The sequence below is a fragment of the Carcharodon carcharias genome, chromosome 8, assembly GCF_017639515.1.
Source record: "Carcharodon carcharias isolate sCarCar2 chromosome 8, sCarCar2.pri, whole genome shotgun sequence".
Lineage (NCBI taxonomy): Eukaryota > Metazoa > Chordata > Chondrichthyes > Lamniformes > Lamnidae > Carcharodon > Carcharodon carcharias.
The window spans coordinates 178,366,583-178,382,011 of record NC_054474.1 but is presented as its reverse complement, the minus strand read 5'-3'; the positions used below and the strand labels follow the sequence as shown (position 1 = coordinate 178,382,011).

The following is a 15,429-nucleotide window of genomic DNA, read 5'->3' as shown; positions in this document are numbered from 1 at the left end:
TTGAAATTTTTCAATTGTAACTAGAATAATTGTGATCAAAGGGAAAACCATGAACAGTTGGAAAGAAAGAAGAACTTATATTTATAGAGCAATTTTTAAAGTCTCAGGTCATCTCAAAGCACTTCACAGCCAGTGAAGTATTTTCGAAGTATAGTGCCTCTGGTAATGTAGGTAAACATGACAGCCAATTTGCAAAGAACTCAGTCCCACAAACAGTAGTGCTGAGTGAGATAACCTCTCTTTGGTGATGTTGGTTGAGGACTAAATGTTGGCCAGAGAAATGGGAAAATCCTCATGCTCCTCTTCAAAAAGCACCATGGGACTCTTGATAGCTGAGGCCATGGTTTAATGTCTCTTCTGAAAGATGGCACCTCTAACAATGCAGCATTCCCTCAGTAGTACTCATTTCTTTCCAGTGCAGCTTAAACACTCAACCTTCTGAGACAAATGTCTACCACTAAACCAAGCCTGACACTAAAATGAATTATTTCCAAAATATTATTGTCCCTCCTTTTGAAGGTAGCGAATCATACATGGTTATGGTTTCATGAACATTAGATTCCCTCTAGTACTTCACAGGAATGGCCATTCTTCACGTATCAGCCTAGACATGTAGCTATTGAGAAAGCATCCAAGATGAATCCTGTACCAGCTTATAAAAACAAGAAAACTGCGGATGCTGGAAATCCAAAACAAAAACAAAAACAGAATTACCTGGAAAAACTCAGCAGGTCTGGCAGCATCGGCGGAGAAGAAAAGAGTTGACGTTTCGAGTCCTCATGACCCTTTGACAGAACCAGAACCTGTACCAGCTTGTTGTTTACCCAACTATACTTCCCGGCAAATGAATATTTGGAAGCAGGAACTCTGGCTGATTTTCCCCCTCCTCTCTCTAGCCCAAAGACGCTGAAACCCTGACTGCCATCCAGCTGTGATCAGCTTAGTCACAAAGACCAGGGTTGAATTTACAACCATGTATACCGACCTAGTAATTATTCAGAAGCTGACCAACAGTTTTTTAAAATGCAACAGCGCACAGAGGTCTGTAGGATGCAAGCAGTTATGCTAAAAATGCAATGGTGCACAGTCTCTTAAGTTGCAGAAATCCAATGTTCCTTCACTTTTTGAAGAGCTGTTCTATCTCAAATTTACTGACAAGCAAACGTACCCTTTGCTTTAGCAAAGAAGTTGCAACCGAACAGTATTACATCTGCAGCCATAGCTGTAGCCTCAAACCTAAACAGGGGGTCATAACCTTACAACTTCAACTCATATGGGGTTAAAAGTGAAATCACAAAAAAGTTATTTTACACCAAAATTTGTGGAAATGTGTAATTACTCCACAAAGACACAGATGCAAAATCAATGGGAGTCTAAAAGTGAGAAGGATACTTACATGGGAAGTGTATTACAGCATTTGAAGAAAGAGCAATGAATGAGGATTAATACAATGGAACTGAGACTGCTAAAAAGAGGGGTGCCACGTATGCGATGGGCCCAAGTAATCTTCCTGTGTTCCAGCACATTCCCATTTTGTTTCCAAACCCTGGCTGTTTAGCAAGCAGTGACAGGAATGCTCAAATTATGGCAATTAATGTGTTTTCACACTTTCTAATACAAAAATGGCATTGTAATTCATCTCAAAAAGAAATCTTTCAACATAGTGTTGTGCTGAAGCATGCTGAGATAATTTAGAAAATAACCTGTTGTGATCACATCTTATGTCTTCTCTCCCACTCCTATCTGTAACGATTTTCCTTTGTTGAAAATTTAGATTTTATTTTTGCAAGAACAATAGCACCAACAATTGGGAAATTGTGCAAACTTAATAACTGTACTGTCGACTTATTTTGCAGTTTGCTTAACTGAAAGTAAAATCATCTGTAGAATTACACAAAGTTTGAACACAATAATCCTATATGTTAATTGCTATATATTTTTATGCTGTTATTCAAATATGCTATGCGCAATATGCACAAAACAAATGGGGCAGAATATTGAATTGCCTCACCGACAGGTTTGCAGGTAGGGGGTGCAGTAAAATTCCTCGATGGCCTTTCCACTGGGCTCCCTCCCACTCTAACCTCTCTGCAGTTTTATGGTGGGATGGGGAGAGGCTGGCCTGCCCTTCCCCTAACTGACACCCTTAAATGGCTTATTAATGAGCCCATTAGGGCCGTTTTCTGCCCAGCCTCAATTTTCTGGCTGATGGGAAGAGTTCAGGGGCAGGGGGAAGCCTGAGAAGTAACCCTGCTCCAGCTTCAGGCAGGGGAATGGGGGGAGGGGGGTGACACCTCCATTAACAGCCTCCTTTCATTATTGCGTGTCCTCCTCCATAAGGTCTAGCCTCTATACATTGTCACTCACAACCCCCACCCCCGTCCCTTGCAGTCCCAGCCCTATGCATTGCAGTTGCTCACGCTACTGGGACTGGAGAGCTGCCCTTTTGAGGTGGGACTTCCTCCAGAGTGAGGGGTGGAAGACCCATCTCCAGTCAATTAATGGTTGTTAGAATGTTAAGTAGCTGTGGGGCAGAAAAGGGAACACTGCCATCCTAAAAATCCTGGCTATCGGTTCCATAAATCTCATGGAGAAAATTTGACATCTACAGTAAATACAGTGCATATCTTAGAATTATTAGATGAGAAATATTTCATGTCTGTGAATGTTTTAATTAAGATCAGTTCATTGCTTTATAAGTAATGTTGACATACCAGTGCATTATTGGCAGGTTTTAACTTTGTAAGTGAATGGATTTTGAGTGAGTTAAAATCTTGCCCATTATGTTGACATTTACCCCATTAATAATGTTGAGCTCACCTTACTGTGAGCTAAGAAATCTGTTTTTTAATTTTTAGTTTTTAACATCTGAGACCATCTTTGAAGAAAAAAATTTAAACGTTGTAGAGAGAGAGATTTCACTAGACGGAGATAGTAATGCATCAATGGGCTTTGGCAGCCAGTTTGCCTGAACAATTTTTGTTGTACCACTATTTTTGTACTTTTCTACCTTTGATGTGCTTATCTACCAAATGCAGGAGCCATGTGATCAGGCAGCATGTATGCGTTTTGCAAGCTGAATGGATTCATGGCTGCATGGCTCTGTAGATCCCAGTCCAGAAAGTGAATTGGCAGTATTTCATCAGTGAACAGAGATAAACTGATTGTTCATAAAATGCAAGCAATTGGCTTGAGTGGCATGACTTAGTTACACCTTGCCTTCGGCAACTACAGAAAAATGTTAACATTTCGTAATACTAAGAATGAAGAAATGCCATGGTTAAAAATGGTTCAGATTATGAAGTGATTACATTTAAGTTATACTGGCTTCCTTAGGAAAGTGGAGATATATTATTAAAGTGTTATCTTCTTGGAGGCTTTACTTATGTTTATGTCTTGAGAGATTAAATAAAGAGCAAAGTAGGAAAATAGTACATGTAAGGTAGAAGGAATGGACTGGACTGGCCTTTTTGTTTCCTGTTTCTATGTCCAAATTCTCGCCAAGATCTGCTACCTTTCAGACGATAGTTTGTTTAATGTTTGTATTTTGATTATATTCTACAATGTGCTTAGCCCATAGATTTTTTTAAAACAACTAAATGCTACATCATTATTTTATCTAAACTGGATAATCTGATAGTACACTTACCTACTCCTGTCATTGCAAAATCTAAAACTTCCAAAAATTTCAAAGGACAAAATAAAACAATCTATTTTTTGGGAGGAGAAGCTAATTTATAGTATAAATCTCCAAGTGGTGTTCAACATGGAGGAGCACTGATTCATCAGCTGAGGGAGGGTAATCAGCAGGAGGTTTCCTTGCCCATGTTTGACCTGATGCCATGAAACTTAATGGGGTTTGGAGTAGATGTTGAGGACTCCCAGGGCAACTCCCTCCTAATTGTACACCACTGTGCTGCCACATCTGCTGAGTCTGTCCTGCCGGTGGGACAGGACATATCCAGGGGTGCTGATGGTGGAGTCTGGGACATTATCTGTAAGATATGATTCCATGAGGATGACTGCATCAGGCTGTTGTTTGACTAGCCTGTGAGACAATTCTCCCAATTTTGGCACTAGCCCCCAGATATTAGTATGGAGGACTGTGGTAGATTGGCTGTGGTAGATTGGGAAACTACATAAAAAGGTATGACAGTAGACAGGTAATGGTTAGAATTTAAAGAATTAAGGTTTAAAACAAATTTACCATCCCTTGAGGCCCAAAACCCAGCAGGAAAGATGATCCAATCATGGCTAACAAGGGAAGTTAAAACAGAAGCAAAATATTGCGGATGCTGGACATCTGTAGTAAAAACAAGAAGTGCTAAAAATTAACAGAGGTTGAAATTTTACGGCAGTGGGATTTTACATTCCGGCTGAAGTCAATGAGGTTTAGAATGTCTCGCCGCATTTTACGGCCCCATCTCCCCCGAAACAAGACAATAAAATTCTGCCCAGAAGGTCTGGCAGTGTCTGTGGAGAGAAAAACCGAGTTAGCATCTCAAGTCCGATATGACTCTTTAAAACTGAAGAGAGGCAGGAATATGATGGTTTTTCTGCTATTGAAAGAGATGGGGAGGGTCAAGTTAAGCAAACAGGGAAGGCCAGGGATAGGCTAAAGAGAGATTAAATGACAAAGATGTCATCAAACAAAAGGCAGAGTGGGAATGGTAGTACTAGAAGTAGAAGAGAAGTTAAAAATGTTATTAGATGAAACGAAGAGACCTCTGAAGTTGCCAAAGTAGTAAACCTGAGGATTGGGACATTTTAGAATTCAGTAAAGAAGGACCAAGAAACTAATAAAGAAAGAGAAAATTGGATCTAAAAGTAAACCAGCAAGAAACATAAAAACGGACTGTAAAAGCTTCTGCAGGAATCTAAAAAGGAGAAGATTAGCAAAGACAAATATGGGCATACCACAGGCAGAGACAGGAGAATTTATACTGGGGAATAAGGAAATGGCAGAGAAACTAAACAAATACTTTGTACCTGTCTTCACGGAGGAAGTACAACTGCTCTACTAGAGAAGCCCATGTGTCCTCTGAAGTCAAAGAGTAAAATCTTCTTTGATTTAACATATGTCGTACGTTTGGACTTTTGGTATGATTTCGCCCTGTGTGAGATTCGAAAGAACTCAAAATAATTTAAGACCTCTCTGCCTCAATTTCTGGTGATAGACTGTTCACCAACATTCATTACAAACCTGCCCATTCCCACAGATACCTTGACTGCAGCTCCTCACACCCCGCTTCCTATAAGGACTCCATCCCATTTTCTCAGTTCCTTGGTCTCCGTCACATCTGTTCTGATGATGCCACTTTCAAAAACAGTTCCTCTGACATGTCTTCCTTCTTCCTTAACCGAGGTTTTCCACCCACGGTGGTTGACAGGGCCCTCAACTGTGTCCAGCCCATCTCCCACGCATCCGCCCTCACACCTTCCTCTCCTTCCCAGAACCATGATAGGGTCCCCTTGTCCTCACTTATCACCCCACCAGCCTCCGCATTCAAAGGATCATCCTCCACCATTTCTGCCAACTCCAGCATGATGCCACCACCAAACACATCTTCCCTTCACCCCGCCGGCGGCATTCCGCAGGGATCGTTCCCTCCGTGACCCCCTGTCCATTCCTCCATCACCCCCTACACCTCAGCCCCTCCCACTGCACCCTCCCATGCAACCACAGAAGATGCAACACCTGCCCCTTTACTTCCCCTCTCCTCACCGTCCAAGGGCCCAAACACTCATTTCAGGTGAAGCAGCATCTCACTTGCACTTCCCTCAACTTAGTCTACTGCATTCGTTGCTCCCAATGCGGTTTCCTCTACATTGGAGAGACCAAACGCAGACTGGGTGACCGCTTTGCAGAAAAACATTCAGTCTGTCCGCAAGCATGATCCAGACCTCCCTGTCACTTGCCATTTCAACACTCCACCATGCTCTCATGCCCACATGTCTGTCCTTGGCTTGCTGCATTGTTCCAGTGAAGCTCAACGCAAACTGGAGGAACAGCACCTCATCTTCCGATTAGGCACTTTACGGCCTTCCGGATTGAATATTGAGTTCAACAATTTTAGATCATGATGTCTCTCCTCCATCCCCACCCTCTTTCCGATTTTCCCCCTCCTTTTTGTTTTTTCCAATAATTTATATAGATTTTTCTTTTCCCACCTATTTCCATTATTTTTAAATGTATTTCCATCCATTGTTTTATCTCTACCTTTTAGCCTATTTCGATTTCTTCCCCCCACCCCACCTCCACTAGGGCTATCTGTACCTTGCTTGTCCTGCTTTCTATCCTTAATTAGCACTTTCCTTAGATAATATCACCACCTTCAACACCTCTTTGTCCTTTTGTCTGTGACATCTTTTGGTTATCTCCACCTATCACTGGCCCTCTATCCAGCTCTACTTGTCCCATCCGCTGACCCCCCCCCCCGCTTAAACCAGTTTATATTTCACCTCTTTTCCATTCTTTCCTTAGTTCTGTTGAAGAGTCATACGGACTCGAAACATTAACTGTGCTCCTCTCTGCAGATGTTGCCAGACCTGCTGAGTTTTTCCAGGTATTTTTATTTTTATTTCAGATTTCCAGCATCAGCAGTTTTTTGCTTTTCTCAAGATAATTTGTGTTAGTTAGATCAAGCCTGTGAAGTGTGGGTCACACTGAGCTTGTTACCAAGAAATGCATCTAAAAATGCTGTGAATGTAAGGGTGTAAGCAGGAAATGCATGTGAAATTCAGACCTACCTGCTTTTGCAGGACGTCCAGCGGTTTTACTAGCTATCTACACTGCTGAAGCCACAATCATACTTAGCACCTCTTGCAGCTTTGTGAGACTTTAAGCTGTGAAACGTTATCAATGTGTAGTGGGCGTGAGGAACAAAAGAACAAAAGACCACAGCTCAAAATGTATACTGGATGAACACTGGATGCCCTGTATCGATATCATATGCAGTAGCAAGATGTATTTTCTGAAGAAAGAACTAAGTGGATTAGGAAGGCGATGGAAGAATTGCAAACAGACAAATTCCTCTCAGTATTCTTATTGGTGGAAGAGAAAAAGAGAGGCCATTTTTTGCATTTTATCACACTTTTGCACTACTTTAATTTGATAGATAACATATAGCCTATGACAGAAAGACACAGTTTTTTGTGTTGTCTTATGATGGTTCTTTCTTATTTTACAACCTTCTGCTTCTGCCTGTCGTTCTGATAATCCCTTAGAATGTCTACTCACTTCTAAAGAAACATAACTGGTTTGCTACAGTTCCAGCCTTGGAAAAGGCACATTTTCCTCTCTGCACGAATGTATTTTTAGTTATTAATTCCATTTACTATAAAACCACGATTACTCATGCTTATTCTTAATTATTTGTGGATATTTACATAAGAACCTTTTTCCCTTCACTCCTCTGTTCTGATGTTGCTGGCAAGATCATCCAGCAGTGGAACAAATGATCCATCAGTTGATTTGCCAGCTCATAGCTCCCTATGCACTTGGCTGCCTTTTAACCACTGGAGCCACCAGGAATGTTATTCCCAAGTCTGGAGTAATATACTCCTACCTCCAGGAATTCCATCATTGTTCCCTAGAGCACCAATTTAGCAGAATTGCCCCCTTTAAATTCCACACAGAACCAGCCTGTATAGGTTAATAAATGTAATTTAGGGACTCCAGATTATCAGTTGATTTATATTCATCACCAAATAAATCCTGTCCATAAAGATGAGGAACATTTTTGGCCAAGAGCAAGGATTTATTTCAGTATCCTTGCCAACATTCATTTGTCAACTAATGCTATCTAAGAAGATTAAATTATTTTTCATGTCTTTTGTCAATTCTGGGACCTTGTGTACCAAATTGGTTGCTATGTTTGCCTACATAGCAAAGGTGATTACACTTCAAAAATAAATTCATTAACTGTGAAGCATTTTGAGATCTCTTGGAGACATGAAGGGTGATATCTATATGTGAATTATTTCTGTTAAAATCTGCATCATGCATTTCAAATGAATTTCTGCTATTATCTGCTGCAGCTGTGAAATCATTCTTTCATTTCATTTTAAATCTCGATTTCTAGAAATGGTGTTTAATCATAGATTTTCGAATTTCTTGGAAATTATTCAACAAAAGGGGCAATTACCTCAGCCTTCTTTGAAGCTATTCATCTGGAGACTTGTGCTATATTCAAGTATTAATTTAATTGGCTTATTTGTGTTATGTGAGATGCTGAGTTCATGTCGAAAGTGGTACTTTTGAATGGCCATTTTGGAGATCAGTTTGTTCAGTGAGCCTCCCTCATGGGGATAAAACAAAAACAAAGGCCATACAATCAATTTCTGGAGTCCTTTTATATTGGGTATACTTGGCAATCAAGAAATAGTTTGTTTGTTATCTTACCAGCCAAATAACAGGTGGATAATACTTGAATTGAAGGAATTCTGTCTCCTTTTCAAGCTTTTACCACATAGGTAAATTGCAAGTGTTTTCATCCAGATTAGGGAGTACAGATAGCCTGTGGTCCTTGCCCTTTTAGAAGGTGGCAGTTGTGGGTTTGGAAGGTGCTGCCTAAGGAGCCTTGGTGAGTTTCTGCAGTGCATCTTGTAGATGGTACACACGCTGCCACTGTTCGTCAGCGGTGATGGAGGGAGTGAATGTTTGTGGAAGGTGTGCCAGTGAAGCGGGCTGCTTTGTCTTGGATGGTGTTGGTTGAGCTTGATGAGTGCTATTGGAACTGCACTCGTCCAGGCAAGTGTAAAGTATTCCATCACACTGTGACTTGTGCTTTGTAGATGGTGGACAGACTTTGGGGAGTCAGGAGGCAAGTTACTCACAACAGGATTCCTAGCCTCTGACCTGCTCTTATAGCCACAGTATTCATATGACTAGTCCGGTACAGTTTCTGGTCAATGGTAACCCCCACCCCCCCACCTCTCCCACCCCACCACCCCCCCACCTCCCCCACCCCCCACCTCCCCCACCCCCCGCAACCAAACTATCAGGATGTTGATAGTGGGGGATTCAGTGATGGTACTGCCATTGAATGTCATGGGGCGATGGTTAGATTGTCCCTTGTGGGAGAGGCTCATTGCCTGACACTTGTGTGATGCGAATGTTAACTTGCTACTTGTCAGCCTAAGCCTGGATATTGTCCAGGTCTTGCTGCATTTGGACATGAACTGCTTCAGTACCTGTGGAGCTGTGAATGGTGCTGAACATTGTGCAATCATCAGCGAACACGTCCACTTCTGACGTCCTGACTCCAATTAGTGGAGAGTTTACCCTCTAATTCCCATTGATTCCAGTTTTGCTGGGGCTACTTGATGCTACATGCTGTCAAATGCTGCCTTGATGTCAAGGGCAGTCATTCCTACCTTACCTCTAGAGCTCAGCTCTTTATCCATGTTAGAACCAAGGCTGTAGTGAGGTCAGAAGCTGAGTGACCCTGGTGGAGCCCAAACTAAGCATCAGTGAACAGTTTATTACTAAGCAAGTGCTGCTTGATAGCACTGTTGATGACCCCGTCCATCACTTTACTGATGATGGAGAGTAGACTGGGGTGGTAATTGGCCGGGTTGGATTTGCCCTGCTTTTTGTGTCCAGGACATACCCGGGCAATTTTCCACATAGCCGGGTAGATGCCAGTGTTGTAGATGTACTGGAACAACTTGGTTAGGGGAATGCAAGTTCCGGAGCACAAGCCTTCATTACTATTGCCAGAATATCGTCAGAGCCTGTAGCCTTTGCAGTATCCAGTGCCTTCAATCATTTCTTGATATCATGTGGAGTGAATGGAATTGGTTGAAGCCTGGCATCTGTAATGTTGGGGACCTCTGGAGGAGGCCGAGATGGATGCCACTGCCTCTCCCTATTGCTCGTGAAATTATCATATCACAGACGATATTTATACTTCCAATATTATTATCATTTGCTTGAAAATAATATACTGGCCACTGACACTTAAGTGGATTGTTAAGTTAGCCACTTTGCTGTGAGGAAGTACAAGTGAAAGCTAACTGCTTCAGTATTGGGTAAAGGAAAACAGAAAGGGAAGTTTTCAAATGACCCTCACGTGCACCTCCTAGTGGCTAATTTAACTGTGCCATGTACTATTACCAGGCAAGGGGAAAAATGTATGGCCATCCACTCAATATATCTTTGAGATTGGTTCCTGGGGATGTCTGAATAAGGAGACAGACAAAATAGCCTGAAGTAACAATTTATTATGAATTGGACTCTGCAGGAGGGTATGTACATAGGTTCAGTGGTGTCATTTGCTCCTTTGAACTGCCTGGTTGCCTTTTTTTTAATGGAGCTTTGCTCCCACTGCTAGCAGGACCTGGGAGTTTAACAACAAAATTCACTTTGGTATTAATATTTTCAAATGCGGACCAAGCTAACACGAGATGAGGCTTACTTCATAAATTCACACAATGATAGAGTACAGAAGGAGACTATTCTGCAAAACATTTGCTTCCAGTGCAAAAACAATTATGTGGAAAAACTCAGCAGGTCTGGCAGCATCGGCGGAGAAGAAAAGAGTTGACGTTTCAAGTCCTCATGACCCTTCAACAGAACTGGGTGAATCCAAGGAGAGGGGTGAAATATAAACTGGTTTAAGGTGGGGGGAGAGAAGTGGAAGGGGGGGGCGGTGGTTGTAGAGACAAGCAAGCAGTGATAGGAGCAGATAATCAAAAGATGTCACAGACAAAAGAACAAAGAGGTGTTGAAGTTGGTGATATTATCTAAACGAATGTGCTAATTAAGAATGGATGTTACGGCACTCAAGGTACAGATCTAGTGGGGGTGGGGGGGGGCATAAAAAGTTTAAAAATAATGGAAATAGGTGGGAAAAGAAAAATCTATATAAATTATTGGAAAAAACAAAAGGAAGGGGTAAGAAACAAAGGGGGTGGGGATGGAGGAGGGAGTTCAAGGTCTAAAGTTGTTGAATTCAATATTCAGTCTGGAAGCCTGTAAAATGCCTAGTCGGAAGATGAGGTGCTGTTCCTCCAGCTTGCGTTGGGCTTCACTGGAACAATGCAGCAGGCCAAGGACAGACATGTGGGCAAGAGAGCAGGGTGGAGTGTTAAAATGGCAAGCGACAGGGAGGTTTGGGTCATTCTTGCAGACAGACCACAGGTGTTCTGCAAAGCGGTCGCCCAATTTACGTTTGGTCTCTCCAGTGTAGAGGAGACTGCATTAGGAGCAATGAATGCAGTAGACTAAGTTGGGGGAAATGCAAGTGAAATGCTGCTTCAATTGAAAGAAGTGTTTGGGCCCTTGGACGGTGAGGAGAGAGTAAGTGAAGGGGCAGTTGTTGCATCTTTTACGTGGGCATGGGGAGGTGACATAGGTGGGGGTTGAGGAGTAGGGGGTGATGGAGTAGTGGACCAGGGTGTCCCAGAGGGAATGATTCCTACGGAATGCCGCCAGGGTGGGGTGAAGGGAAGATGTGTTTGGTGGTGGCATCATGCTGGAGTTGGCGGAAATGGCAGAGGATGATCTTTTGAATGCAGAGGCTGGTGGGGTGATAAGTGAGGACAAGGGGGACCCTATCATGTTTCTGGGAGGGAGGAGAAGGCGCGAGGGTGGATGCGCAGGAGATGGGCTGGACACGGTTGAGGGCCCTGTCAACGACCGTGGGTGGAAAACCTCGGTTAAGGAAGAAGGAGGACATGTCAGAGGAACTGTTTTTGAAGGTAGCATCATCAGAACAGATGCAACGGAGGCGAAGGAACTGAGTGAATGGGATGGAGTCCTAACAGAAAGCGGGGTGTGAGGAGCTGTAGTCGAGGTAGCTGTGGGAGTCCGTAGGCTTGTAATGGATATTGGTGGACAGTCTATCACCAGAGATTGAGATAGAGAGGTCAAGGAAGGGAAGGGAAGTGACAGAGATGGACCACGTGAAAATGGTGGAGGGGTGGAGATTGGAAGCAAATTAATAAAATTTTTCCAAGTCCCGACGAGAGCATGAAGCAGCACCAAAGTAATCATCGATGTACCGGAGAAAGAGTTGTGGAAGGGGGCCGGAGTAGGACTGGAACAAGGAATGTTCCACATACCCCATAAAGAGACAGGCATAGCTGGGGCCCATGCGGGTACCCATAGCCACATCTTTTATTTGGAGGAAGTGAGAGGAGTTGAAGGAGAAATTGTTCAGTGTGAGAACAAGTTCAGCCAGACGGAGGAGAGTAGTGGTGGATGGGGATTGTTCAGGCCTCTGTTCGAGGAAGAAGCTAAGGACCCTCAGACCATCCTGGTGGGGGATGGAGGTGTAGAGGGATTGGTCCATGGTGAAGAGGAAGCGGTTGGGGCCAGGGAACTGGAAATTGTTGATGTGACGTAAGGTGTCAGAGGAATCACGGATGTAGGTGGGAAGGGACTGGACAAGGGGAGAGAGAAGTGAGTCAAGATAATGAGAAATGAGTTCTGTGGGGCAGGAGCAAGCTGACACGATCGGTCTACCGGGACAGTTCTGTTTGTGGATTTTGGGTAGGAGGTAGAAGCGGGCAGTCCGAGGTTGGGCGACTATCAGGTTGGAAGCTGTGGGAGGAAGATCTCCAGAGGAGATGAGGTCAGTGACAGTCCTGGAAACAATGGCTTGATGTTCAGTGGTGGGGTCATGGTCCAGGGAGAGATAGGAGGAAGTGTCTGCGAGTTGACGCTCAGCCTCCGCAAGGTAGAGGTCAATGCGCCAGAGAACAACAGCACCACCCTTGTCAGCGGGTTTGATGACAATGTTGGGGTTGGACCTGAGAGAAAGGAGTGCAGTAAGTTCAGAGAGAGACAGATTAGAATGGGTGAGAGGAGCAGAGAAATTGAGACGACTAATGTCGCGCCGACAGTTCTCAACGAAAAGATCAAGAGGAGATAAGAATCCAGAGGGAGGGGTCCAGGTGGAGGGAGAATATTGGAGGTGGGTGAAAGGATCCGTTGAACAAGGAGAGGACTCCTGCCCAAAGAAGTGAGCCCGGAGACGAAGACGGCGGAAGAAGGGTTCAGTATCATGCCGAGCCCGAAATTCATTGAGATGAAGGCATAAGGGTATGAAACTAAGTCCTTTGCTGAGCACTGAACGTTCAGCATCGGAGAGGGGAAGGTCAGGGGGTATAGTGAATACACGGCCGGGGCTGGGATTGGAAGATGGGGTGGGGACGGAGGAACAGGCAGGGGTGGAGGGTCCTAGATGGGTGTTGGTGTCGCTGAGTTGTTGCAGCTTGCGTTCCTTAGCGCTTGAGAGAAAGAGAAAAAGTTTCTTGTTGAGGCGTCGGATGAGACGAAGAATAAAATGAAACTGGGGGCACGCGCAGCTTTGAAAAAGGGTACGGCGGTGCTGCTGGAGGGAGAGGTCAAGTGTGTTCATATGGCAGCGCATGGCACTGAGTGTGGATCTCAGAATGTGACGGGGACAGCAGTCCGAGAAACGTTTTATGTCCTGGAGATACCTGTAATCCTGGGTGCGTTCGAAACATGAGGGATGGAATTTCAGTTGAAATCCACGTGGGGTAAGTCGGAGACAGAGACAGTCACTGAGAAAGGAGATATGGCTGTGAAAGCGGGTTTTAGTATACACCTTGTCAAACCCCCACCTATGGCACCTCAACCCCCACCTATGGCACCTCCCCATGCCCACGCAAAAGATGCAACACCTGCCCCTTCACCTCCTCTCTCCTCACCATCCAAGGGCCCAAACACTCCTTTCAAGTGAAGGAGCATTTCACTTGCATTTCCCCCAACTTAGTCTATTATATTCATTGCTCCCAATGTGGTCTGCTCTACACTGGAGACACCAAACGTAAACTGGGCGACCGCTTTGCAGAACACCTGTGGTCTGTCCGCAAGAATGACCCAAACCTCCCTGTCGCTTGCCATTTCAACACTCCACCCTACTCTCTTGCCCACATGTCTGTCCTTGGCTTGCTATTGTGTTCCAGTGAAGCCCAACGCAAACTGGAGGAACAGCACCTCATCTTCCGACTAGGCACTTTACAGCCTTCCAGACTGAATATTGAATTCAACAACTTTAGGTCTTGAACTCCCTCCTCCATCCCCACCCCCTTTCTGTTTCTTCCCCCTTCCTTTTGTTTTTTTTTCAATAATTTATATAGATTTTTCTTCTTCCACCTATTTCCATTATTTTTAAATCTTTTATGCTCCCCCCACCCCCACCCCCACTAGAGCTATACCTTGAGTGCCCTACCATCCATTCTTAATTAGCACATTCATTTAGATAATATCACCAACTTCAAAATCTCTGTGTTCTTTTGTCTGTGACATCTTTTGATGATCTGCTCCTATCACTGCGTGTTTGTCCCTACAACCACACCCCCCTCCACTTCTCTCCCCCCACCCAACCCCCCTCCCCCCCACCCCATACACACACACACACACCTTAAACCAGCTTATATTTCAGCCCTCTCCTTGGATTCACCCAGTTCTGTTGAAGGGTCATGAGGACCTGAAACGTCAACTCTTTTCTTCTCCGCCAATGCTGCCAGAACCTGCTGAGTTTTTCCAGGTAATTCTGTTTTTGTTTTGGATTTCCAGCATCCGCAGTTTTTTGTTTTTATCTATTTGCTTCCAGTGTTTGGTTGTAAGCTCCTTTAAAGAAAGACTTGCATTTATATTGCTTTCATGATCACTGGATGCCTCAAGTCACTTTGCAGCCAAGGACGTGCTTTTTGAAGTGTAGTCACTGTTGATAGGTAGGAAATGTGGCAGCCAAATTGCACACAGCAAGCACCGATAAAACACAATGTTAATGACCAGATAATCTTTTTTGTAATGTTGATTGAGGGATAGATATTGGCCAGCACACAAGGGATAACTCCCCTTCTCTTTGAAATGGTGTTGTGGGATCTATTACATTCAACTGAGAAGGCAGATGGGGGTCTCTGTTTAAGTTGTCATTTAAAAGACTGCACCTCTGACAGTGCAACGCTCCTTCAGTAGTTCACTGGAGTGTCAGCCTTAAGGTTTGTTCTCCAGCTCTGGAATGGGTCATGAATCAGGAACTTTCTGACTCAAAAGTTGAGGGTGCTGCCAACCTTATTCTACAAGATTCAAAACACACAGACTACTGAAATTAAAAAGCAAAATTCTGGAAATACTCAGCTTGTCTAGAGCATTTGTGGAGAGAGAAACAGACTTAATGGCTCAGGTCAATGACCTTTCATCAGAGCATTCTTTATTTCATGTTTTTCTATCTGATTTCTAGTATTCACAGTATTTTGCTAATGTATACAGAATACTGAGTTGATGAAAGTCACTTGGTGCAGTCAGTTTAACTTCTGTTTGTGCTCTGTTGCAAATATAAATGACATTCATATTCCAGGCCACTCAAGCTGCTGCTTTTCACAGGAAGACAGACCCATTCTGTTATCTGTTTAGTCAACAGCATTGGTCATAAATTCTCCCTTGTA

At 43.8% G+C, this 15,429-nt stretch overlaps 1 protein-coding gene across 5 annotated transcripts in view; it reads left to right on the top strand.

Annotated features, from left to right (window-relative positions):
* Nucleotides 1–15,429, top strand: part of rgs3a (regulator of G protein signaling 3a) — a 267,593-nt gene that overhangs the window by 30,339 nt on the left and 221,825 nt on the right. The gene's annotated exons all lie outside the window — the stretch shown is intronic.